Genomic DNA, 19,463 nt, shown 5'->3' on the forward strand with positions numbered 1-19,463 from the left:
CAGATTCATACAAAATCTCTGCCTATATATGACATTAGAAGTCTATGGAGGAATGAAAGGAGCCCTATGCACATCTATTGGCACCCTACTGTATTGCCCTCTGCATTAAGCTGTAATCAGATATGATACAAAAATTACATGTGTAGTAATGGAATAATCATTTTCCAAACTGAAAATCATTTAATTTTCTGCAGGCATCAGATCCTGTAGTGACCAGAGAGTATGAAACATCAGAATGGTGATGGGATTAAGTAACAATGGGATACCAAGTTTGACCATGGGATAAACATTCATAAAAAGTGTTTGTCTGCATGATTAAGGATTTGCCATTGATAAAATTTGTCCTATTACATATACTGTATGTTGATAACCATACGTAATACAGGATCCGCTCCAGATGTAATTTTCTTAAAGTTTCCGGTTAGTGAAATATCCAGAATAGCAATGTATTTGTAATGACATGGAAATGGACTCCTGACTTATTCATTTAAGGGATTCTTATATATCTTTTTCTTCTGAACATATTTTTTCTGCCTGTACTGAATAGATTAATTACTTCAGGGGTCAGTGCATGTGCATAGATTGTAAAAGGTATGCTACAGCCTGTATATACTGGTCAGATAAGCCCCTTATCAGTTATAAGTCTTATCTGCACTATTAAAGTTGACCTGGATACATAAAGGCTGATCCTATAGTATGCACCAACAGAGTCATTGGGCCTCATATATCAAAGCCAAGAAGTTCAGTCTTTTTTAATTGCACTAGCAATGTAATTGGCAGTAGCAATACAATGCATTAAAACACACTTGTTATTCAAACAGAACACCAGAATAAGGAAGGGATTTATGATCTGACTCAAGGGCAGATTGGGAACTTTAAAGTCACCCTGGAGAAAAAACTAAAAGTGGCCCTGGAAAAAAATAAAAAACTATAAGTGGCCCCATGTTGTAGGAAGGACCAAATTGACAGAAGGTAGGCAACAAAACAGTCCAGCTCAAAATACTGCCTTGGCAGAACCAAATACCACAATGCAACACAAAACACTACTGCCCCCAACACAGTATCTGGAGGATGGTGATAAAGTTGAATTCAGGGGGGCACCTGCGGCCGCCGGCCAGGTGCATAAGTACCTGATGTTTCTAGCATTAATTAATGCAGAGAGCATCAGATTGTCGTGTACCTGGCTGTCAGCCATGAGAAAGGCTCGGATGGCCCCCTAGGCATCTGCCCACCTGGAAATTTCCCTGTAGGATCTACAGCCAGTCTGCCCTGATCTGACTGACCTAGAATATTAACTGTGGGTGCCTCTAAAAGCAGCTTACCACTATCTCTGTTTAGAGCTATAATCAGGTGTATGCCAAACTGCTCCAGAAACAGGCTAAAGCTGGACATACATATTCCCCCAACTCTCTCCTTACTCCCTTATGCACATACATGCTTGGTTCAGCTGAAGGTATATGTGTATTCAATGGGGAGACAGGAGCAAGCTGCTATCAGACACATCTGGCAGTGGCTTATCTCGTCTGAGAACAAAATGATTGGGCAAATATATTTACTTCGCCCGATTTTTCTCTTCCCCGACATCATCTGTTGGGAGCAGGGCCGTTTGGGCCTGGTCTTTGCCGCAGGGCAAAAGGGGCAGCTGCCCCGGGCCCAGTTGCTCCTGGGGGCCCATGGGAGCTCCGTTTCCCGACTCCCATTCACTAGTGACTAGGTTGGGGCGTCGCTAGGTTAAAACATTCGGGGCCTGGGCCCCGGATGTTTTGTCCCAGGCCCCGAATGTCCTGCCTGCTAGATACAACTGTATTGCCGTACACAGAACGGCAATACAATTGAATCTAATACACTGGGAAGAGGTGAAGGACCTGTGGTGACATCACAGGTCATGTGATCAGCAAAACAGGCTGTGATAGGATGACCTGGATGATGTCACCATCATGTGACCAGTGCAGGATTGGACCAGAGTGAAGAGGAGGAGCCTAATGCAGGACTGGAGAGGTAAGTGAAGGGAGAGGCAGAGCAATGCTGGGAGTTGTAGTTATTTAACTGGGATGTATGTTAGGGCTGAAGGGAGGGATGTTATTGACATGGGACTGTATGTTGAAAGTGGATGTTGGGGGGAATAATGTTTATGTACATGGGTTTAGGCTACGTTCACACTTGCATTTGGGGATCCGCTTGTGAGATCAGTTTCAAGGCTCTCACAAACAGCCCCAAATGCATCAGTTTAACCCCAATGCATTCTGAATGGATGCGGATTCATTCAGAATGCATTCGTTCGGATCCGTACAGCCCCACTGTTCCGTTTTGGAGACGGACCCCAAAATGCTGCAAGCAGCGTTTTTGTGTCCGCATGTCCTTGTGGAGCCAAACGGATCCGTCCTGACTTACAATGTAAGTAAATGGGGACGGATCCCTTTGCATTGACACAAAATGGTGCAATTGTAAACGGATCCGTCCCCCCATTGACTTTCAATGTAAGTCAGGACGGATCCGTATTGGGACTTAGAAATTCAAATCTAATACAAACGAATCGGTCCTGAACGGATGCATTCGTTTGTATTATCCGTGCGGATCCGTCCTGTACAAGTACAGGACAGATCCGCATGAACGCAAGTGTGAAAGTAGCCTTAGGGGGTGATGTTTGCATTGGATTGTGCGTTGGAGGCGGCTGGGGAGGAGGTGATGTTATTTACATGGGACTGTATGGTGGAGGGAGGATTATAACTGCAGGGGGCACTGCAGATCCAGGGGACATTATAGGCGGTCTTATTACTATTGGGGGCTCTATAGGAGGATCTTATAGATCCGCCTTATTTCTACTAAGCGCACTATGGGGGCCTTATTACTACTGAGGGGTCTGTAGGGAGCCTTATTCCCACTGGGGGAACAATAGGGGGCCTTATTTCTACTAGGGACTCTGTGAGGGTATTATTAATATGGGAGGGCTCTTCTAATAATGGGGGGCATTGTTGAGGAGCATTATCACGGTTGGGGCAGTGTTACTAATGAGGGCATTCTAGAAGGAAATTACTATTGGTGGGACTATGAGGAGCACTATTACTATGGGGGGCAGTAATGTTTCTTCAGGATAGTGTCATGGAACCATGAACCAGACGTACAACAAGAGATAAGTGGAAATAAGAAGGCTTTATTGAAAATCAAGCTGTGAGGCAAAAGTCCAAACGGATGGCTAAACCGAAGCAGGGTCTTGCGAAGCCAGAGGTCAGGAACCAGAAGGGTAGTCAGACGAAGCCTGGATCAGGAACCAGCAGGGTAGTCAGACGAAGCCTGGATCAGGAACCAGCAGGGTAGTCAGACGAAGCCTGGATCAGGAACCAGCAGGGTAGTCAGACGAAGCCAGGATCAGGAACCAGAAGCAGCAGCAGTCTTAGAAGCATGTGAACACAGGAGGACCAAGCAAGTAACTGAAGCCACAGACCTCCTATATATATGAGCTAGGCATCCAGCTCCTCCCAGTGGGAAGGAGAAGCCGCAGGGTGGGAGGCTACAAGAAACCCAGAAACCAAGATGGCCGCCAGCACATGTCAAACGAAGGAGAACAGCAAGAAGGTAAGACCATGACAGTACCTCCCCCTCAAGGGCCCCTCCTCCGCGGAGTAAAGAACGGTTTCTGAGGGAAGCGTGCGTGGAAGGCTCGGAGCAAGGCAGGAGCATGGACATCTGCGGAGGGAACCCAGGAACGCTCCTCTGGACCATAACCACGCCAATGGACCAAAAACTGCACCCGACCGCGGACCAGGCATGAGTCCAGGATATTGCTCACCTCATACTCCTCACGATTGCCCACTTGGACCGGACGAGGCCGAGGAACCGAGGAAGTGAAACGATTACACACCAGTGGCTTCAACAGGGAGACATGAAACACGTTGGAGATCCGCATGCCAGGAGGAAGCGCAAGGGCATAGGCTACCGGGTTTACCCTGCGAAGCACTCGGAAGGGACCAACAAAGCGAGGCGCCAGCTTGGGAGTGGGCACTCGAAGGTTGAGGTTGCGGGTGGACAACCATACGCGGTCTCCGACCTGGTAGGAAGGAGCGGGCGCTCGTCTGCGATCAGCCTGGAGTCTCTGGCGCTGCGCAGAGACCTCAAGGGACCTCTGGATCTGTACCCAAGAAGCACGTAGGACGGAAAGGTGATCCTCCACAGCCGGAATATCCTGGGGAGAGAATACCTCCGGTAACACGGCAGGTTGGAACCCATAATTGGCCATGAAGGGAGACGTCCCAGAGGAAGAGTTCACCGCCGTGTTCCTGCCAAACTCAGCCCAAGGCAGGAGGTCAACCCAATTGTCTTGGTGATCGGAGACATAGCAACGAAGGAATTGCTCCAAGGCCTGATTGGATCGTTCTGCGGCCCCATTGGACTGAGGGTGGTAGGCCGAGGAGAAAGAGAGATGAATCACCAACTGGGAGCAAAAGGAGCGCCAGAACCTGGACACAAACTGACTCCCCCGATCCGACACAATCTCCTTGGGCAAACCGTGCAACCGGAAGACCTCCCTGGCAAACATCGTGGCCAACTCTCGTGCAGAGGGTAACTTCTTGAGAGGAACACAGTGGCACATTTTGGAAAACCGATCCACAATCATGAGAATGACCGTATGGCCTCGGGATGCAGGGAGGTCCACAATGAAATCCATCCCCAGGTGTGACCATGGACGCTCCCCGGTGGCTATGGGTTGCAAAAGTCCCAACGGACAGTGCCGAGGGGATTTACTCTGGGCACAAACGGAGCATGCCGCTACATATGCGGCGATGTCGGAACGTATAGAAGGCCACCAGAACAGACGTGAAACAGCCCAGGACAGCTGATTCTTTCCAGGATGCCCCGTGGCCTTGGAGTTATGGTAGGTTCGCAACAACCGAGTGCGCAACTCCTCAGGCACAAAACATCTGCCGTTGGGTCTCCCAGAGGGAGCACCAGATTGAGCCGCCAAAATCTGCTCACCCAGGGGAGAGGTCAGGCTGGTGCGAATGGCGGCCAGGATCTGATTCGGAGGTATGACCGAAGTCGGAATCGACTCCTCCCCGGACAGCTCGGAGTACTGCCGTGATAAGGCATCCGCTCTGATGTTCTTGGAACCGGGTAGGTAGGAGACCACGTAATTAAAACGTGACAAGAACAGACCCCATCTGGCCTGACGTGGTGTCAATCTCTTGGCCTCAGAGAGGTAGGTCAGATTCTTGTGGTCCGTCAGGATGAGAACCGGAACCACCGAGCCCTCGAGCAAGTGCCTCCATTCTTTAAGGGCCTGCACGATGGCCAATAACTCCCTGTCACCAATCTGATAGTTGCACTCCGCGGAAGACAGTTTCCGGGAGTAAAACCCACAAGGAAGCAGAGGACCCTCTGGTGTTCTACGCGGAGACAGAAGGGCGCCTACTCCCGTCTCAGACGCGTCCACCTCGAGGACAAAAGGCAACCCAGGGTTGGGATGCGACAGAATCGGAGCCGACACAAAGGCGGACTTTAGAGCCTCAAAAGCTCGGATGGCCTCGAGCGGCCAGACCTGGGGATTACTGCCCTTCCTGGTCAGATCCGTGAGAGGCTTGGCTAGCATGGAAAAGTCCCTGATGAACTTCCGATAATAATTGGCGAAGCCCAAAAAGCGCTGCAGGGCACGAAGACCACTGGGCTGGGGCCACTGTAAGACAGCCGAAACCTTCTCAGGATCCATGGAGAACCCCTCAGCGGAAATGATGTAACCTAAGAAGGTTACCTGGGATCGGTGAAATTCGCATTTCTCAAGCTTACCGAACAGCTTGTTCTCTCGTAACCGTTGCAACACTCGTCTGACATCCAGAATGTGGGCCTCCATGGATTCAGAATATACCAAGATGTCATCCAAATAGACCACCACACACTGCTGCAACAGGTCACGGAAAACATCGTTGATGAATTCCTGGAAGACTGCGGGCGCATTGCACAACCCAAAGGGCATAACCAAGGATTCATAATGACCGGTCCTGGTGTTAAACGCGGTCTTCCACTCATCGCCCGCCTTGATCCTTACCAGGTTATATGCCGCCCTCAGGTCGAGTTTGGTAAAGACCGTGGCCCCTTTGAGGCGATCGAACAGCTCGGAAATCAAGGGTATCGGGTAAGCATTCTTGATCGTGATGCGATTGAGACCCCTGTAATCGATGCAAGGCCTCAACTCACCGCCCTTCTTTTTCACAAAGAAAAATCCAGCCCCTGCCGGGGACGAGGATTTGCGAATGTGTCCGCGTGAAAGCGCCTCCCTCACGTACTCCTCCATGGCCTCATTCTCCGCTACCGACAGTGGATAGACTTTGCCACGAGGAGGAACGGCACCAGATTGTAACTCTATGGCACAATCGTATGGGCGGAGCGGAGGTAGGGCAACCGCACGCACCTTATCGAATACATCCCGGTACTCCTCGTATTCAGGAGGCAACAGAGAGTCCGAGGAAGTACACAGCAACTTGACAGACCCATGGATGCAACTAGCCCCACACTGCGGTGACCACGAGAGGATCTCGGCCGATCTCCAATCGAAAGTCGGATTATGCTTCTGGAGCCAGGGGTACCCCAAGACCACCGAGTAGTGTGGAGACGAAATAACCTGGAGACAGACCGACTCTCTGTGAACGGCACCAATGGCCATCCCCACTGGAAGGGTCTCATGAGTCACGTGTGGCGGCAGAAGGGGTCTGCCGTCTATCGCCTCAAGAGCCAGTGGGGAACCTCGAGGCTGCAGAGGAATGGAATTGGCGGCAGCGAACACACTATCAATGAACAAACCACCAGCACCAGAGTCCACCAACGCCTGGGTCGTCACCGAGCCCCCGACCCAGGAGAGAACAACAGTAATCAGTGGTTTGTCAACACGGGAAACCGGGGACGAGGAGACTCCACCCAAGATCTGCCCCCGACAGGATCTCAGGTGCGAGCGTTTCCCAGACGGTTCGGGCATGCCAACCGAAAATGCCCACCGAGACCACAGTACATGCATCGGCCCTCGCGTCTCCGGAGTGCCCTCTCCCCCTCGGACAGGCGAGCAAACCCCAGCTGCATGGGTTCACCCCCAGACAAGTCATCCCCAGGAGGCGTGGGAGGAGAGGGAGGCACGGGTGGGACAGCAAACGTAGGCGCCAATCTGTTAGAAGACCTCCGCAGGCTCTCCTTAAAGGAAGGTCTCTCCCTGAGTCTGGTGTCAATCAAAATCAGGAAAGAAATAAGAGACTCGAGCTCCACTGGTAGGTCCTTAGCTGCAACCTCATCCTTCAAGGCATCCGAGAGACCATGAGAGAAAGCAGCGACCAGAGCCTCATTATTCCAGCCCACCTCTGCTGCCAGGGTACGAAACTCAATGGCGTATTCAGCTACGGATCGTGAACCCTGTCTGATGGACATAAGGAGCTTCGCAGCAGAGGCAGCACGAGCCGGCACATCGAATACCTTCCGAAGAGAAGCAACAAAACCGGAAAACTCGGCAACCACCGGATTGTTGTTCTCCCATAAAGGGCTGGCCCAGGCCAAGGCCTTGTCCGAGAGCAGCGAGATCAAGAAGCCCACCTTTGATCTCTCAGTAGGAAAGGCATGTGGCAGCAACTCGAAATAAATGCCCACCTGGTTAAGGAAACCTCGGCACTGAGTTGGCTCTCCCCCAAAGCGCTGTGGAAGGGGGGCAGAACCGGTCATACCCCGAAACACCGCAGGCGCAGCAACAGGTGTCGGGGTAGACTCTGGCGCAACAACCGGAGCGGCAGTAGGAGCGGGCCCAGGAGCGACAACTGACCCATCGGCAACGGAAGCTAAATGAGCCGTGCGTTCAAGCAGGGTTTGCAACGCCACAGCGAACCGACCCAACAGGTGATCCTGCTGATCAAGTCTGGCAACCAGCGTAGGTAGCGAGGATGGCCCTATACCGTCAGAATTCATGGCTTGGTCCTAATGTCATGGAACCATGAACCAGACGTACAACAAGAGATAAGTGGAAATAAGAAGGCTTTATTGAAAATCAAGCTGTGAGGCAAAAGTCCAAACGGATGGCTAAACCGAAGCAGGGTCTTGCGAAGCCAGAGGTCAGGAACCAGAAGGGTAGTCAGACGAAGCCTGGATCAGGAACCAGCAGGGTAGTCAGACGAAGCCTGGATCAGGAACCAGCAGGGTAGTCAGACGAAGCCTGGATCAGGAACCAGCAGGGTAGTCAGACGAGGCCAGGATCAGGAACCAGAAGCAGCAGCAGTCTTAGAAGCATGTGAACACAGGAGGACCAAGCAAGTAACTGAAGCCACAGACCTCCTATATATATGAGCTAGGCATCCAGCTCCTCCCAGTGGGAAGGAGAAGCCGCAGGGTGGGAGGCTACAAGAAACCCAGAAACCAAGATGGCCGCCAGCACATGTCAAACGAAGGAGAACAGCAAGAAGGTAAGACCATGACAGATAGTATTTGGGGGTATTGGGGGGGGTAGGGGTGTAACTAAAGGCTCATGGGCTCCGGTGCAAGAGTTCATCTTGGGCCCCCCTTCCCTCAGTGCTTTGTGTGTCTTCTTATGCGGCACAAGTGTCTTTGGGCCCCTTCATGCTCCTGGGCCCGGTAGCGACTGCTACCTCTGCACCCCCTATAGCTACACCCCTGGGGGGGGGGGGCGCAGCAAGCAGCAGGATAAGACTGTGAGGACTCCAGTTGGGGGATAATGATAGAATGTGAGAAAGCTAAGATGTCTGTGTGTCACACTCTGCAGAGACAAGGCGGCTGAGAGAAGTTGTCCAGACCGAGTGGAGAAGATCTACAGAGAAGATGATGACAGAGAGGAGACGTCACCTGGAGGCCCTGGATGTGACAGGTAAGTGCTGCTGTATAGCAAGTACAGCAAAGTGCAGGGGGGGGGGGGGCGTTATCCAGGGGGCCCAAGTAAATTCTTGCCCAGGGTCCAATCAATATTAAAGACGGCCCTGGTTGGGAGAGAGTCAGGAGCTCCCCATACACATTAGAAGGTTTTTGCCAATAATGCACTAATGTGTATGGGGACCTTAAGAAATAAAGAGTAGAGTCCAGTACTTCTACTGGCATGTGCCTCAAATTATTGTGAATTTTACATCTCTGCAGAAAGGCTTGCATGACAACGACCCAAAGCATACATCCAAATCAACAAAGGAATGGCTTCACCAGAGGAAGATTAAAGTTTTGGAATGGCCCAGCCAGAGCCCAGACCCGAGTCTGATTGAAAATCTGTGGGGTGATCTGAAGAGGGCTGTGCTCAGGAGATGCCCTCGCAATCTGACAGATTTGGAGTGTTTTTGCAAAGAAGAGTGGGCAAATCTTGGCAAGTCAAAATGTGCCATGCTGATAGACTCATACCCAAAAAGACTGAGTGCTGTAATAAAATCAAAAGGCGCTTCAACAAAGTATTAGTTTAAGGGTGTGCACACTTATGCACCATTTTTTTTATTTTTTTATTTTTTCTTCCCTCTACCTAAAAGATTTCAGTTTGTTTTTTAATTGAGTTGTACAGTTTATACATTAAAGATGGAAAAAGTTCTGAAATGATTTATCTTTGTCTCATTTTTTTTACATCACTGAAACCTGACATTTTAACAGGGGTGTGTAGACTTTTTATATCCACTGTATATAGATAATTAGAGCAGATGATTTATCTTTGTCTCATTTTTTTTACATCACAGAAACCTGACATTTTAACAGGGGTGTGTAGACTTTTTATATCCACTGTATATAGATAATTAGATCAGATTTCTATGAAGGTTGTTTGTGAAGTAGCAATAAAGTCATCCCAAAATGGGGCTGCCCGATTACTCCCCATTTCAGGTTATTGAAGATATGGAAAGAGCTAACCACTCTGCTAAATGAGCAACATGGCGTTGTTTGCTGGGCGGCAGCAAAAAGAAGGGTTAATAATAAGCAGATCTCCCATGTTAAAGATATATGACTGGCCACAGATTTTTTCCAAGTGCAGCAAAAGAACAACAGTATTTTTTCCTTTCCCTTAAATAAGCTAAAATAAAAGCCATCAGCACATTCATCTTGTGTAAACAGGCGCAGCAGAGACGTCTTTTTAATGTCAGATCTGTGTGTTGTCTGAAGAATGTTCACATCTGCAGTTAGGTTTACTGTTTGAGGTTTAGGCATAAAGAAGAAGAAAAAAAAGCACATGGTGAGTGTTTGCACGACTTGTTTTCTGAATACACATAATTAATAAGACAATTTCCATTCCACTGTAATCTTTCCTGAAAGGAGCATCCATAGTTTTACATTACACAGGAACAAGTTCATCGTAGGATTTTGTTCCAAGAACGTCTTTTTTTCAAGCCCTCCCTAATTAATGTCTGCCAAGCGCCAGCTGTCCTCATTTTCATGTTACAATTATAAGGACACCTCAGAAATATGGAATTTTCTGCTTAGAAATTGGCAATGATAAACAATGTTTCAATGTGATATATTTTATGTATTATTTTAACTTGTAAGTGGATAGACTTTGAAATGTTAAGATCAGTGAATGTTCCTGGTTTTCTAGGTTTTTGATACTGTCCTGGTTTTGATACTGTCCCTCATAGACATTTAATAGGTAAAATAGGGTCTATTGGCTTAGAAAGTATAGTTTGGAATTGTATTGAAAACTGGCTGAAGGTCCGTGTCCAGAGAGTTGTGGTCAATGATTCCTATTCTGAATGGTCCCAGGTTATAAGTGGTGTACCCCAAGATTCAGTGCTGGGTCCTCTATTATTTATTTACCAAGCTTTGTAGTACTGTGCGGTCTATGGAAGATGTCCAAAAACTACAAACTGACTTGGACACTTGGGCAAATGAGGTTTAATGTGGATAAATGTAAAGTTATGTATCATGGTAGTAATAATCTACGTGCATCATATGTCCTAGGGGACCTCATATGTCATATGTGCATCATATGTCTTGTAGAGGAGGATTTTGTCATGTATTAAACGAGCTATAGACTCGCAGGACAGGGATGTAATTACCACTTTACAAAGTTTTAGTGTGGCCTCATCTGAAATATACAGTTCAGTCCATAGAAAGGATGCTCTGGAGCTGAAAAAAGTACAAAGGAGAGCGACTAAACCGATAAGGGGCATGGAGGGTCTTAGTTATGAAGAAAGATTAAAATAATTGAATTTATTTAGTCTTGAGAAGAGATGCCTAAAGGGGGGACATGATTAACCTATAAAAATATATAAATGGGCCGTACAAAAAAATTTGGTAAAAAGCTGTTGTAAAATGCCCTCAAAAGACAAGGGGGCACTGCCTCCGACTGGTGAAGAAAACGTTCAGTCTCCAGGAGCATCAAAGCTTCTTTACTGTAAGAACTGTGAATCTGTGGAATAGGCTTGCTCAGGACTTGGTCACAGCAGGGACTATGGATATTTTTAAAAAGGGTTTAGATGAATTCTTGCAAGTAAATGACATTAATGCTTATGAAAATGTGTAGAAATCTGGGTCTCACTTCCTTTCTGGGATTCGCGTCCCCTCCTATCCCTTGGTTGAACTTGATAGACTAATGTCATTTTTCAACCGTCTTAACCATGTAACTATCCCTGTTTCTCCCCCATGAACGTGCCTATCCACTTGGTGGAGGCAAGGTAGGTGATAATGTAGGGGGCTTTACTTTTTAAAGGGGTTGCCCCTTAATCAACACTTATAACTTATCAAAAGGATAGTTAATAAGCATCTGATTATCACTGGAATGCCCACTGATTATGAATGGTACTCCTATGTCACCCATTAGAATGGAGTGGTGGTTGCTCATGTGTGATTTCATTCAATGTAAAGTTTATGGGACTGACGAAGATAGCTAAGTATGTATGTTTATTAGGAGGTTGTGAGATAGATAGCTTTCACACAAAAAAGTGTTTGACTGGTCCCAGGTGTATGACTAGTGTAACACCCCAGAGTGGTGTTACCACTCCTGCACCCTGCTACTATCTTTAATGGTCTAACCTAAATGCCATCTTATGTATTTTTGTCCAGGTCCTCCACAATATGCATTCCTAATCTTGTTATGCAATTGTTCATATGTAATATCCTTGGTTCACCAGCAGGTGGCAGAAAACACTGCAGAGGTTGTTAGATAGAATGAAATTCCCCATTCTATTCTCCCCCCCCCTTTGGTCAAAAGTGGGCAAGTACTGCTTGCTACCGGAAGGAGGTGGGGCAGTTCTCGTTTTGTGCTGGTTGAGACTTCATGTTGGAGCTGCCAGGTTTCTAACCTATTCCTTGGCTGAAGATAAGTCTGACTAAAAAGTGAAGTACAGCGTAAAGAAGAAGCCAAATTATCCAGTCAGCTTGTCAGTATAGCAGAGTGAGAGAAAGATATAGCAGAGTTGAGTTTGCCTGCTAGTTTAATGCTAAAGCCTGGTGGAACCAAGACAAAGCCTGTAAACTGTAAAGCTGCCATTGAACTTCATCTCAAGGTCGGGAATCAAGTTATTCTTTCCAATCCCTTAATTATTCCCCCTATTATTTGCTTTGGAGCCAAAGCCTGGGGTCCAGCAGTATCCAGGTAGGAGCATCATGACACATAAAGCGACATTTAGGCCGCACTACACCAGTCGGCATTCCAACTAAACCTGGGACGCGATATAGAGGCTCTGGGGTGAGGCGCCCGTTGCACTAGCTTCAGAGTAGCATACTAATATCCCCCTCTTCTACCTGAATAAAACATAAGAATATCTGTACTCTAATAATGTAATTGTCACAATAAATTCCAGGATGCAGATTGTCTATGCAACCACCATTTCGCCAACATTAGTGGCTGCCATATCATACCAGAATTTAATTTGACTATTGTAAAAATACAAATCCTGATATGATTTGCCCCAACAGTAAATTTACTCCGCAAATACTAAATTATCTGAATAATCATCACTTAAAAAGTGCTGCATTCAGCACATATGTGTAGGATATGCCATCACTTTTTAATAATGCAGTTCCACCAGTGGGACTCTTGCTGATATCTAGACTGAATGGGCCACAGCTGCGTCCAATATTTTTTTTTTTTACATGGCCATGTTCAGACACTGTGCAGACAACTAAATCTCAGCCCCATTCAAATGAATAAGGATGGGTTTCATTACCTGTATAGTGTCTGCACAGTAGCAGACAGTGCAAGGGAAAATTACAAGGTGTCACGAACCAGCGGGGGTGAACCCACTGTGCTACGCGTCCTACCTCCTCTAAGGGCAATGTCTAAGTGAACCCTTAGTTCTTCACAGTACCCCTGATGGTGGCGATAGGCTTTCCTGAGAGGAACACCAGGTCGCTACCTCTTGAGAAGGATTGGCACATGAGGTGGCTGGTCCAGGTGGACCAGGAGGTACCAGAGCAAGGTACTAGAGGTACAGATGTAATCAGCAGGCCGAGTCATAATCAGGAGCAACAGTGCAGGACCAAAGGATAAGGCGAAGTCAAACAAGCAATAGGTCAGGGCAGGCGGCACAGGTACAGGTCAAGCAGTCCGGGTCGGCAACAGGAGAGTAAAGTCAAGCAGGCAGGGATCAGACAGGTAGCGGCGTCCATAAACACAAGCACGGGTCAGGTGCACAAGCAGAGATATCAGCAACCTTTGCAGGACACAAGGACCTTGACACCGGGGAAGGAGGGCTGAGCCTCTTATATACATGCAGGAGGGCTAGGATTGGTCAGCGAGGTCACATGATCTAACTCATAAAGCACAGGAAGTGACGTGCCGGCCCTAAGGAAGTGCTGCAGGGAAGAAGCAGCAAGTATGCTGTGGCCAGGGCTAATAGGAAACTGTGGAGCGGATCCCAGAACAAACAGTACCTGCAAGGACAGAGCCCAGGACTGCAGCAGTGAATGTGGAAGCACAGGCAGCAGATCACTGCTGAACATGGCGCCCAGGACCGCGGCGTTAAGGAGGAGAACAGTGGCGCACAGCAGCCGCTGTTACACAAGGCAGTGGTTGGTACCTCATTATCAGCAAGTGACAGTACTCTATATACTATTAATACCCCGTCACTTACTCTGACTGTAATACACTTTGAACATAATCCAACCCTAATGTTTGTCATTGCAATGTTTTGTATTAAGAGTCTGGTGGAAAATGTTCTGCATTAATAGTCGTTTCATGTTGTAGTTGTATACTGGTAAAAAGGAACTGATCTGATAAAACCATATGACATGTTACTTCTGGATATAACATGATAATGTTCTGTAATTCAGTCCTTTCAGATCTCAGTAGCTGGCTGCATGCCACAAGATGTCACTTATAGCTAGTAACTACAACACGTGTAGCAAATATTACTGTGATGAGAATATCTATAAAATATATTATACAAGTAAAACATAATGTCAATGAATGTGAAATAAACCCTGGCAGTGTGTTTTGAATACAATCCATACAAAAATAGTGTCTACAAAAAAATTACATGAAATCAATAGCACAGAGTGATCTGTAGACATCTCCATTATACAATAATTGTCTGTGAGGTGGTTGTAGCTGGCCAGCTCAGGCCTGTCCTAGGTTGCTAATATAGCTTATATGTTTATACATCTAAACCTGCCAATAACCCTAATATAGTTCCTATGTTTGTGTGTTAAAGACAAAAGCAGAGTTATTTACAGTGACTTAATGTTTGGATGTCATATAACTGTTATATATATATATTGTGTTCACTGAAGCAGAAACGATAATATGCCTTTAAGATTCATTATATGGATGTGAGGTAAGCTCAATGACACAGCAGAAATAACAGAAAGCATAGAGTTAAACTATTTTCACTGGGCAGGAGTCTAGACCAATCACAGCCAGCCTCACACACAGGAGTCTAGGCCAATCATAGCCAGCCTTACACACAGCCTGTGTAGGAAATTCCCTAGCAGGAGCTGCTAGAAATTATTATTCACCAGAGAGAGAAGCTGAACAGACATTCACTCCACTAAGAACTGTGTTTAATGGAAGCAGAGAGGCCAAAATAGGTATTTAGCAGTTATATAATGTTCCTACTGTTAATATAGTGATTAGAACTGTATACTGAATCAGTTATATGTGTGTTGTCTTACTTTTTACCAATTGAAAACTAAAAAGTTCACAATCCAAATTCAAATTTCATATTGCAATCGAAATTGCATGCATCCATACCAGATTATACTCAACCAATCTGCAAATAGTTAATGCTAACTGCATATTGCAAATTGTGACCAAATTCAGCAAGTGAACTATAAGTTAGACCTCAGATATACCTCTCAGAGAGATCATAAAGTGCTTAAATAACTTAAAGTGAGAGTACAGATACTGAAGAGAGAAATATATCCACCATTTTATGTTGAAGGACAAGATTGAACAGTTGAACCACCATCTTATGCATACTGCAATTTTATGATATATTTTCAACACGTGTTATGTACATGGACTATCTGCTGCTGAGGCGGCAGTGTTATATATGAAGAAAAGTTGATGTTAATAAAGAAGTTATTTCAAGCATTTGGTGTGCTCTTTAAACCTACTGTTTCCATAGAACGGCGCTAGAGGAATTACAGAGTAACAGACAGTCTGGTTAGACTAAAAGTCAGAGATATCAGAATTCTTCTAATGCCACAGCGCAAATGGCACTTCATAGTGCTGCGCCTGCCACAGTGGTCCTCTTCCTTTATCGTATATGGAGATGGTGCTATAGGCTGAATATATGTGACCTGGTAAGGAATATAAGATCATAGGGAATCTTTGGATCAGAGGGTGGTCATGCGGATTGCATGGCTAGTACTGTCCCCGCTTTATGTGATAAATAGCATATATTCCTAAGGTACACAAGAAGAATACATAACGAGAAGTGCCATAAATCCTGGGGTAACCTAGGTAATATAGATGACTGGAGTAATATACATGACTCTGGTAACACAAATGACTCCATATTTTGCCTTAGCTGAATACATAATTTGGATAAATGATTTGGATAAATGAAGATCCTATACATGTGACAGTCCATCATTAGATAACAGGGCTATGGTAAACGAGGTATATGTATATAAGTAAGTTAGCAAGTTACCTGGTGCCGCTGATATCGTGTTCCGCATGCGCAGTGGTACCCAATCGTGTCAAGCCTCGCTTTGATGGAAGCCAGGGCAGATACCTTCCTGCTGGGATGCTGAAAGTAACTAGCAGTGGGTGGCGTCAGTATAGAGGAGGTGGTATTGGGATTGCATTGTATTATTAATCATGTATAACAGGTTGATGTGTGCTATATGTGGATTATACCTTTGGGGATAACGGAGAAATTGAACATCAAAGAAATATTAAAAAATAATAATTAATAAAATAATGAATAAAATAATAAAGCCAAAATGTACTGTCACGGGTCGCCGGCGATGAACTCGACAGCACCCCGCCTCTGTACAGGAGCCTAGGTGATGGGGAGCGGGATGGACCCGGCTGCGCACGTTTCCTCAGCACGGCCGGCGTCCTCAGTCCCCCCAGCAACCTGATGAGGCCTGAGCACCGAGCTGGGCACTCAGTGCTCAGCCTTTTGCAGCAGGGCGAGTCATGTGACGCTGGCCACGTCACATGACCCTATTACTCAGTATTTAAACAGGCAGCCTGCTGGCCACAGGTTGCCTGTTATTTAGGTTCCTGCTGTGAATTTGCATTACCTGGCGTACTTACCTTCTGCTATTTTCTGACGATCCTCTGCCTGCTCCTTGTGTTCTTTGCTGCTCTACTGGTATTTATGACCCCGGCTTCTCCTGACTATTCTCTGCTTGCTTCATTTGTACTTAGTTGCTCTCCTAGTATTGACTCAGTCCGTTCAGGTTCTGTTGTTTGTATGGTCTGTCCTCCCAGCACTTATTCCAAGCTAGGGATTGCCGTCCAGTTGTCCCCTGTCATTAAGACTTGCAAGGCAATTAGGCAGGGCCAGGGGTGAGGGTGGAGCGCGGTGGTCACTTTTCTCCCCCCTGTGTGTGTGTGTACGCGACCGTTAAATGTACTAGCACCTAGTTGTTTTCTATGCTGGGAGGGAATGACTATAAAGGATACTATAGGCTATACCGGGTGATAATAGGGTTCACACATCTGTAAAAGAGAAAACATTATAGCATATGAAAAATTTGGATAATATACCATGGTAGAGAATCATGTACATTATATACATTCAACAATTTCAAAGAGGAACCTGCTCATTAGATACTTTGGGCAAGGATCATATCTGTATAATGTCACCGATGTGGACAGATCGCAATGTCCATGGCACGCTATTATCATGTTAGAGTTGGGAATATATACACGAGTGGAGAATCAGGTATTTAAAGACATTGTCAATAACATTATATGGCTAAAATGAGGATCCTATTCATTGTGTACAATATATGACTTATTTTATCCCTAGTGTTCTCGTAAAGCGTAGCGATAAACTCTCACTGTATATGTTACATCATGTTTGTGATCAACAGGTATTAGATGAGACCCTGAATCTCGTATTCTCTGTTCATTCCTTTTGATTCCAAACTGTCCAGTTTATGGATCCAAAAGGCTTCCGTAGTTGTCTGGTTTTGTCGCCGCCTCTCCTGCTCGATTTTACCTGTTCAATTATTTGAAACTTCAATTGTGTGAGGTTGTGTCCTGCTGCTGCAAAGTGTGCTGGTACAGATTGGTCGATGTATCTTTTCCAGATGATGACTTGCGTTTCGAAGCAAGTGTCTGAGTAAATAAAGGTATCTTCAAAGTCTGCCATAAAGCAATTTGCATATGGCACCGCTACATTGGACCCCATTGCGGTCCCCTGTTGCTGAAGAAAGAAATTATCTTGAAATAAGAAGAAGTTATTTGTGAGGATCAGTTCTAGCAACTTCATATAGAAGTCGATATGTGTTGGTTCCATGTTCGTGGATCTGAGTCTTTTATGTTCTGCGGTGAGGCCTTTGTGGTGTTGGATGGAGGTGTACAGACTCACCACATCCCAGGTGACCAGTATCGAATTGGATGTTAGCGGGGGCAATTCGTTTAGTGTCTGTAAAAAGGAGGAGGTGTCCAATAAGAAGGATCTTGTCTCCTTTATTATCGGGGGCCAAGACTGTTTCTAAAAGTATCGCCTATGGGGAGAGGATAGAATTGGTAGAGGCTACTATGGGGCGCCCTGGAGGATTCCATAGGTTTTTATGTATTTTTGGCAAAATGTTGAATACCGGTATTGAGGGGTTAGGGTTAGATAAGGTGACAGTGTAGTCGTCAATGACCTCTAGGTCATGATAGTGAGTCAATATTTTTCCTATATTCTCTTTGATTTTGTTAGTCGGATTGTTAGATAGTTTGATGTAGACCACATTGTCATTTAGCTGTCTGTATACCTCCTTAATATACTTATGTTTATCCATAATTGCCAGGACCCCTCCCTTATCTGCTGGTTTTAGGATGAGGTCCTTCCTCTTTGATAGTGAGGAGAGGGCCTGTTTCTGTGTATTGCCCAGGTTGTGTTCGAATTTGTATTTCCCACCCATTAGATCTTTCCTAAATTAAACCATGTTTCATTTTACTAGATTAATGGCTGGTTGATTTCTGGGGGGCGTAAAGTGGCTCTTGTTGTGTAGGCTTATGTTGCGGATGGAGATTAGAGAGCTAGGGTGTACCGCCCTATTGTTAATGGTGCCAGAGTTTATGGAGAAATGTACTTTCAGACGGATATTCCTAAATAGTTTCTGTAAATCCAGGTCAAGTTGAAAGGTGTCCAGCTGACCAGATGGACAGAAAGAGAGGCCCTTCTCTAGTAAAGTTATCTCCGCTAGGTTTAATGTGTATGATGAGATGATCACTATTAGTGATTGTACCTGATATCTTGTGGACATCTGTGTGGAGCCTCGGGTCGTAGGACCTCCCCTCTGTCCCCTTCTGCCCCTAGTGTGTCGCTGGTCCATTGGACTTGACTGGGAACAGGTGTCTCCGCTTGATCCCGATTGGGACGATTCCATGGATGAAGAACGTTGCCTCAAGTAGCTTGACCGGGTAGTAGAGGAATCTGGCCATCGGTATACTCTGATCTGTCTGTCCCGGAGAAATTTAGCTCTTTTTGTTGCTTCTACTTCCTTTCGGTGCTGTAGTAGGGTATAACTAATTCTTTCCTTGAGTTGGTTGTATTCCTCCGACGGTATAAGGGCTCTCAGCTGCTCCTCGATTGTGTTGATCTCCGTCTTGGTGTCACTGATAGCTTTTTGTAGATATGACAGGGTGAGCGTCATCATATCAAAGGAGCATTTATTCAGGATCTGCTCAATTTGGTGGACTGTCACATGTACAGGATCTTCATTTATCCAAATCATTTATCCAAGTTACGTATTCAGCTAAGGCAAAATATGGAGTCATTTATGTTACCAGAGTCATGTGTATTACTACAGTCATCTATATTACCTAGGGCACCCAGGAATTTTGGCACTTCTCATTATATATTCTTCTTGTGTACCTTAGGAATATATGCTATTTATCACATAAAGCGGGGACC

The sequence above is a fragment of the Bufo gargarizans genome, chromosome 2 (assembly GCF_014858855.1).
Source record: "Bufo gargarizans isolate SCDJY-AF-19 chromosome 2, ASM1485885v1, whole genome shotgun sequence".
NCBI classification, from domain to species: domain Eukaryota; kingdom Metazoa; phylum Chordata; class Amphibia; order Anura; family Bufonidae; genus Bufo; species Bufo gargarizans.